Below are 8,459 nucleotides of genomic sequence, written 5' to 3'. Positions count from 1 at the left end.
CCTATTTGCATTTAATCCATCTTAGTCGTCGTTACCATTTCCTCGAAAACTAACGCTGCATGGCCGCCATGGTCACATTTTCAGTTCCACAGTCTGTTCGAAGAACTATTAGGCAACCTCTGTTTGGTTTAACACAATCGTAAAACAATGAAGCTACGTGGCTTGGGTCATTATTCGAGGAGCAAATTTTCAACCACATGACTCGACGACTGAAACCGTCCACCGCGCCAGGAATAGGAAAACCTTTTGGCCTTAACTTATCATAGCCGTCAATGTGCCAAGCAAAATTCGGGCCTGGGTCAGTGTACGACCTCCTCCTTAGTGCAAGAGCCTTTCGTAAGGCTGTTCCTTCGGGTCAACTTGTTGTAAAATCCCTTCCACCTTTCTTCTTGGTGCCTGTATTCCGTAATCCAAACGAAGGGTGTGCGACATAGCTCAATAATCCCTCATGCAGCCTGGCCCGTCCAATTCTTGTTGATGACCTGTAAATTTCGGCACCGTCACTGTTTGTATTCCTTCTTCTTAATTCGTACTCACAAGATTTGTGAGTTTTAAAGGGTGGGTGTTAGAAAAAGCAAGGATCCTCCTTTAATTAGGACTGAAATAATGGGGGCTCTCCTATTTTAATTCATGTTTTAACTTTCACCTGCCTCCTCCCCTTTAAATTAAGAGAACATTTTTGTATTTTGACGCATGAAAGTTGAATTAACTGGTGTCCTTGTAGGTTAAAAAAATTAGGATAGTAGGGTTGTGCAGACCATATCCTACTTTTTATCCTCCTCTGGATATTTACTCAAATAACATAGTTGCTATCAGTCTCATTCAACCTCGCTGTCCACGGAGCTTGAGGAAAATGATGATAACCTCTGTATTTCTTTAAATGAAAGGAGGAAAGCTTGCCCTCCACAGATTGTTTTTTTGGGCATGAGCAAATTGCTATTTTTAGGGCACTCTTAAGTTCAAAATTAATGGCCGACCCAGGGCTATCAGTTCTCAATCATTATTTTCTTGTAAAACAGTGATTTTTCCCATTATCAGTACAAACCTGGTCATGATGATAGTTTCCAAGTTTAAAAAAAGTCACTTTGCCAGCTACCATCTTCAGCTCCTTTGTTTTGACAGCCCAACCTCATCAAAACATTAGAAACAGGAGTAATCAGCAAATTAATGATACAAATAAGTGAGTCTTTTCCCACATACACCCTCCTCAATCCTGTTCGCTTATTCTGGACGTGCCATTTCAAACATGGTGTATATTCCATAAACTTTCCATTTCCCTGACTAATTATTTCGTAATGTTGTCCGCAAGTTGTGGAAAATGGTTGGGTTGAAATATAATACAAAGACTTACCAGTGGATAGTCAAATGAAACCTTTTTACATATCAATAAAATTTATTGTTACGTTTCATGTTAAAATGTTGCAACGACTCCACCTTCCAATAAATTCAAATATTTGCAAACACGAGGGAAACCATTTGAAACTTTTCAACCTCTTCGATATAGCTAATAACAACATCAACTCAACTTCAAACCAAAGAGAAAACTTGATTGATGTTTGAAATTAATTTCTGTGATGTACAAATGAAATCCAGGCAAAGGTAACAGAAAAAACCTCAAAAAGACGCCGAGTATGTCCAGCCAGAGGACAATCGCGAAACAAGAATAGCCAAAAGAGAAAAAGTAAAAAATAACAGGTTTAAACACGAGTTGAAAATGACTTTTCTGTTTAATTTTGAAATTTTAAGGTCGAAACGCTAGGGAAAGACAGTGAAGCAAGCAGTCATACCTGGCAACTTCAAGAGAAGATATAAGAGAAGCTCATACGATTCTGGAGTATTGGTTCACTGACTCAGTGTTCTCACGTGTATAGTCTTCAATCGACCGGTGATGTCCGTCGTTTCTTTCAATTTTGGCTCATTTTCCCAAACCGAAATTATCAATAGAATGTAATTTCAGTTGATGCTGAAATCATACACTACATCTGAAGAAGAAGACATTCCTCTTTGTTGGAGAAACTTCTGAAACCTCAAGTATAATTAAAGCGGAATCCTTTTGAGTTTAAAATATCAAGCTAGCGGCGCTTCGATTTGATTATTGAGGCCATTATTGGAGGAGAAACGAGAAAGCAAACAATCTCGATACAGATTTCAAACCGACTCCACTCCCTTGGAATTACACTAGAGGACCCTGAATGCACTTTGGCTGATAGCCCTTTCTCTATAGACGTTGGTGATAGCCAGCATAACAGAGCTTTTTCCGAATTTCCTCGATTGTTACTTTGCCCGAAGAGAACAGGTTTCAAACGTAACCCCAAAAGTACAGCAAAGAGTGACAACACAGTATTCAAATCCCCGCCACTCGCCTAGAATTTGACCAGCGGACCTCAAATGCACTGTCTCTGAACCGAGCATGACCCAGCCGATCTCTCCGCATTTCCATAATGATTGTTACTACACGAACAGCGATCAACTGTAGTCCTCGTGACAGATAAAGCAGTCAAAGACTAACAACACAGTTTCCAGACCACTTTATTTACTTAGAGCTGGACTAGAGGACCCCAGCTGTCTACTGTCTGAAAGTCCTGTCCCTATCGAGGTTGAGGTCAGCAGCTGTGACACTGGAGATTTAGTAACATACCTAGTTCGTTTTTCTTCTGAAAGAGACGACTTTCGCCGATGGCAGTTTTACCAGCTAGTTATTATAAGCTTTGCGTTGTTACATCAAATGAATTACGCTTCTGTGACACAGAGTGGTTGGTCACCATTTTGTGTATCTAGCCTATGTGTAGCCGTACCCTCCCTCCCCGAAGGTGAAACGGAAGCGAGGGAATGTCTACGCAAACTTGATACTAATCGTGTTCCGTGACGTCCCTCTAATTTATGCAAAATAATGTCATTTGATAATATTTTTTGCGAAGTGAAACGTGTTAGGAAAATAAGTAATAAATAAATTAATAATGATTTATTGCAGAGTATCCAACAAAGTGAGGTTCTTCATCTACAATATCTACACTATAAGTCAACTCTAAAAAAGAATATACAAATAAATTTTTAAAAAAAATTACAATTGTGTTTGCTGCTTAAAGTTCCTTACATAAAAGATGTCTCTTTACACAACGACAGAAGGAATTGTACTCAGTTATGTTTCTGATAGCCACAAAGTAGTTGCTGCCGAGTGCTGAAATGTTCTTGATTCTCTTGGAATAGAAAGGACAGGCGCAATCGAAGACCTTAAGCTATAAGCACCGACCTTGTGTAGATTTAATTCAAGATATTCAGGAAACGTTTCAACTTATAGCGACTTATGAGTTGACTTGAGTATATTTAATTTGACGTTCTTATTCACTGGAAGCCAGTTCAACTTTGCAACGTCCTCCACTCTTGCAAACCTTCTTGTAAAGAGTTCAGCGCATGCATTTTGTAGCCTTTAGGGGCGCTTCATTTGAAATGTTGGAAGGGGTGGAAAACAGAGCATGCATGGTTCACTTTAGAGAGGACTAAGCTCTCCGCCAGGTGTTTCCTCACATGAAAAGCTCTAAAGTAGATTAAGGCCTGGTTCCTAGGTCCATTTCCACGCTATTGACAAAATTTGACCATAACTTCTTTACAACGTGGCTAATTTCTATGAAACGTTGCCAAAAGCTTCACCTTTGTCTAGTAGATGGAAGTTTCATGTCCAAGAAACATGGCGAAATTTGATACTTGCAAAAACCGCTGCCTTTGGCGCCAAAAACCTATGTGCCTCCCTCAACAAATTCCCAGCACTTGCTCTCACAACAATCACAGAAAAATCTCCGATTCATATCAGTGTAGTGATAAACTCTATGAAACCACTCGGAATGAGTACAATATAATATTTAACACGTAATTGTTCGCGTATGCCCGTGTCAACTTCAGTACCGATTTCGAGATTTCTACAAAAATTTAGACGAAATATAAGAAATCTAACAATAGGTTCTGATTGGAAATAAGGAAAGTGATAGTGGTGGAGTCTAAAATAAATAATACTGAAACTAAATAATCTTAACTTGCGGTGATAAGGTATGAAACTCGCAAATAGCGTGTCAAGTCAGCCGGCCGTCATATTTTCACGCCAGGATACACCTGGGATAGTTGCCATGGTGTGAATCAACCAATTAGCTTTCAGAAATGCGTTTAGAAGGCCAGTGTGCGAAGTCAAAACATGGCGGACAAAGCTGTTTGAAGGCCGAAAGAAAAGCTTACTTCAAATGCCACAAGATTTGTTATCGTGGGCTTTCGGAAGACAAAAACTCGGAAGAAATGGTGCAAGAATCCTTGTTCAATCAACGTGTTTTTTTTCCTTTAATTTGAAATGGTCTGAAATGGTGAATTACGAGTAGGGTTGATACTACAACAACCTGTGGTAAAGGAGAGAGGTCAATTGAAAATAAGGGCTCTTCGTTCTCTTCTTTAAAACTTGTGGGTAAAAAACGCGGTCTTTGTTGAAATAAATTAGTAACTTTATCTCTTATGGTTTTGAATTCGGTAATACCTCATTAGGTATTAGGGAGTTTTTTTCGTGGAGAACTGATTTTCTAGGTAATTGTTCACATGAAGGACAAATCCATTCATCGGGCTCTTCATCTGTTTTTGCACAACACCTAAAGGAAGAAAGTCGCGGATTAATTTTGCTTGGTAATTTCTAACAACTCCACTAAACCTAAAAAAGGAAAAAAAAAAAAACAAACAAACAAAAAAAACATCTTACTAGTCAAAACAGTGGCAGTAGCTCTCGCACTGAATTATGTCAAAGTACCTTGACTGTTTGCAGTGATAGCACAACCAATCTTCGAACAGTTTTCGCCTATATAACAAGAAAGAGTGAAATGATTTTATAAAACTTGTTCTAAAATTAATGAAGGCTGTTTATTACATGAGGCTGTGCTAGAACGAGTATATTTCGTTTGCTATTGTATCACACTACTGTTTTAGACAAGGTATTTATACCACTTAAATTTAAGAAAGAATGAGTAAAATCAAAAATCATGTTTTCTGTTAGTTTTACAAGTACACGAGCCATCCTAACCTCATTTCGTCATTTGCCAACTGCTTTCCAGGCATCATCTGTAAAAAGCCTCTTCAATTTTTCAAATTTGAAAATTTCCAGCTAAAACCGTGGCTCCCAAAATACATCTCTCACCTTGCCTAAAAAAAAAAAATTTTTTAATTATCACAACTTTGCTTATTCCTGCTCGTAGGTCCAGCCAAGCCCTTATGGTCATTGGCCCCCGCAATAGCCGTCAACAATGGCTTACAAATATAGACGTTTAATGTTAACTTGTAAAACTCCCGGAAGAATTTTACGACAGTTAGACGAAACGCGTCAGAAAATAAAGAAGTTTTATAACTACTGTTCGCACAGTGCTGCTCACTAGCTCAGTTCTAAATTTTTTTAAAAATTGTTTAAAAAATTATCGAAAAAAAATTAGTAAACGTTTGAGTCGGAGCTATCCCTGTCAGCGGTGAAATACAGGAATGGGTTCAGTCTATGGTCGTTCGCCTGAACTGACTAAACGAGTTTAGTTAGCGAAGCTAGTCAGCAGATGACTTTTTCATCTCCGGAATATCGCTGAACGACCTCGCTGAGCAAGAAAGGCTGCCTTCCCTTCACTACGCAACTAACCATTTCCTGTTTGACACATCGGTGTTTTCACTCGCATTGATATTTTATTGTTCCGCTTCGAGACACGCGGTTAACAATACTCACGAGCAAGGAGTTAAGATGTAACTTATTAACTTTTACTATTTTTATCATCCAATTACAGGTCGGAGCCATTCCTATATTTAGTCGCTAGTTTACGATTGAGTCGTGACACCTAGGCATGGTATATCTATTTATCCCAAAGACAAAACAATGATATAAAAGAATGACTGAATTAACTTACCCTTTCTTTACCAGCTACAGCAGATATGGGATCAGGATCCAATTCTGTTGGACCATTTCCACCGACAAAATGTAGACTACAAACGTAGGTGTCTTTCATGCACACGAACGAGTCACCTCGATGACATGACCTTATCCACCTTGGCCTTCCCTCTTTTTGTCTAACTGCCCCCGGAAAATGGAAAAACTTGACCGGGTCGCCGTTAGCGTTTCTTACGTAGGGGTTGAGGTATCGTGAATCGTTTTTGCAGGTGCCATAAGCACGTCTCTTTGTCGTAACCATTATGTTTAAGTATAAACTTAATAAACAACTTCAATCGTACACGTTCATAGAGTTGAAATCGGTGTTATTTTCGGGAATCAATAAGTAATCTCTTGTCAGACGGGGATTTATTTGACAATCTACGTACCAAACACCCTGAAAATACCTGATCAGATACATCACTGAACGCAGTTAGGAGTTAGGAAGAAAAAACGCCATTCTCCACCGCCATATCAAGTCAACTTTGACAAAGAAAACCTCCTGAAAGAAGTAACAAATATGAAAGAAGGAGACAAGGTGAGGTTACTTGTGTATAACACTAAGTTCCTTACATCTACCATGAATGCAATAATACAATGTAAATACACATACAAGTACATGGGAGTTGTAGGTAGCCTTGCCAAAAATATGCAAGTCTGGTAACGATGCACTGATTCTTAAAAAATTAAAAAACTTTAAGATTGCTTATTAGCATACCATAAATTATTTCCTAGATCAATTATTTGGATCTTGCAAGAAGGTATGGCCCAGACAGCCCAGACACTGGTAGTTACTGAAGAGTAAGACAGTCTCCAATCCAAGTGATTTTGCTATGGCTGTTGCTAGATGAAGAATTTGCAGATTTCCAGTTCCCAGTTGATTTTATATTTGACATTTGGGGTGCAGTGTCGGATGGTAGAAGTGGAAGGTTGAAATTGTTATCAGATTGAAAACATGTTACTCCTTGGTAAAAATCCAAAGTGTTTTGTTTCACCGACACAGGTTGTCTGAATGAGCGTGAAAAAAATGCAAGTGCAATGAACCTTTTTTTTTTGGGTTTGGCCACCTTGTTGAAATTTCTCGATTCTTTCTTTAGGAGTGAGTATAGATCGGTTTGACCACCTTGTTGATATTAATTCATATGATCTTCTTGCTATCTAAATAATATCAGTCAAAATGTCCAACCAACTTTAAATTAGTTCAACACAGCAGTAGCACACTGAGATGGGCCTAAAGTAGGTTTACAATGAAAGCCAATAATTTCAACTTTGATTATTCAAGAAAAATGAACGATTTTTTATATTCCTGAAGAGCCCAGTTATTGGTCGTTATTGTCAAAGTGGCCACAAATACTGCATACATATAGCTTACAAGTCCCTCAGCTAATAAGTAAGGACAAATACTCTAAGTACAAATGTTGTACACATTCTATTAGTGCATGGAAATCTTAATTATAGCGAACAGAAATACAGTTCAAACTGAAATTGAACATTCAGAACGTGGCTGCGTGGGGTATACGTGTCTAAGGGTCTCGCTAAAGACTTAAATAAGCTTAAAATTTCTACGTGAATGCGTCTCACACATATATGCAGTTCGCTATGCCACTTGCTTTACGTGTGAAAGAAGCGGCCATGCAATGCTACATTATTTATCTTTGCAAGAACAATTAGGTTTCCGGTCTTCCACTTTTTTTCCCGTACACAGAAAGCTCAAAAACTAGCAACTGTAATAAGTACTAAATATCTTTAACTTACCTCAACGGAATTACCCGTTTTTAGCGTCAAAAACTTGACATTCCGACGTCCAAACACCAACTTGATAAACGTGGCGTGCTACGCGCGACCTGGAAGAGATAATTATCTTATAAGAGCAAATTACAACGAAAATAAACGAGGGAGGATCTCATTTATTACATATGACCAAATCCGAGCTAATAAAAACAAACAAACATAACCATGTGCGTTTGACAGCCTGAGCCAAAAGTAAAATGAAAAACTTAATGTAAAAAGAATACTCGTTAAGAATCGACAAAAGAGGTAAACCAACAAAAAGTCATTACATATTTTCTTGCAAAAAGAGTGACGTCAGGGAACACGATTGGTGTCAGGTTTGCTTAGATGTTCCCCAGCCTCTGTCTCACCTTGGCGGGGGAAGGGGTATGGGGCTATTGAGTATCTCGTGTTCTGATGGGATGTCGGCAGCGGAGGGGGGATGGGGAGGGGGTGTGGTAAACTTTTTCCTTATTTCGAAAACTGGGGGAGAACAACGCAGCCCAGTACTCGGTGACGCTAAGTGATAAATCTTGAATGTGACAATGTATGATTGATTAATATTCGTTTACGTGAAGAGAGTTACTTCTCCTACCCTTCTTGGCAGTATTTTAATACTTGACTCATCATTTTATCATCCACTCACATGAAAGAAATTTCTTCCTGCAGGAAATAAGCAAGGCTTTAGGTTGGACGCCTGAGGTGGTGGATGGTTGTTCGAGAGAAAGTGGAGTCCTGTGCACTGTAGCACGATCATGGTTAT

This window comes from Pocillopora damicornis, chromosome 5 (genome assembly GCF_964200805.1).
Source record: "Pocillopora damicornis chromosome 5, jaPocDami1.2, whole genome shotgun sequence".
NCBI classification, from domain to species: domain Eukaryota; kingdom Metazoa; phylum Cnidaria; class Anthozoa; order Scleractinia; family Pocilloporidae; genus Pocillopora; species Pocillopora damicornis.
Note: the sequence above shows the minus strand (reverse complement) of the source record.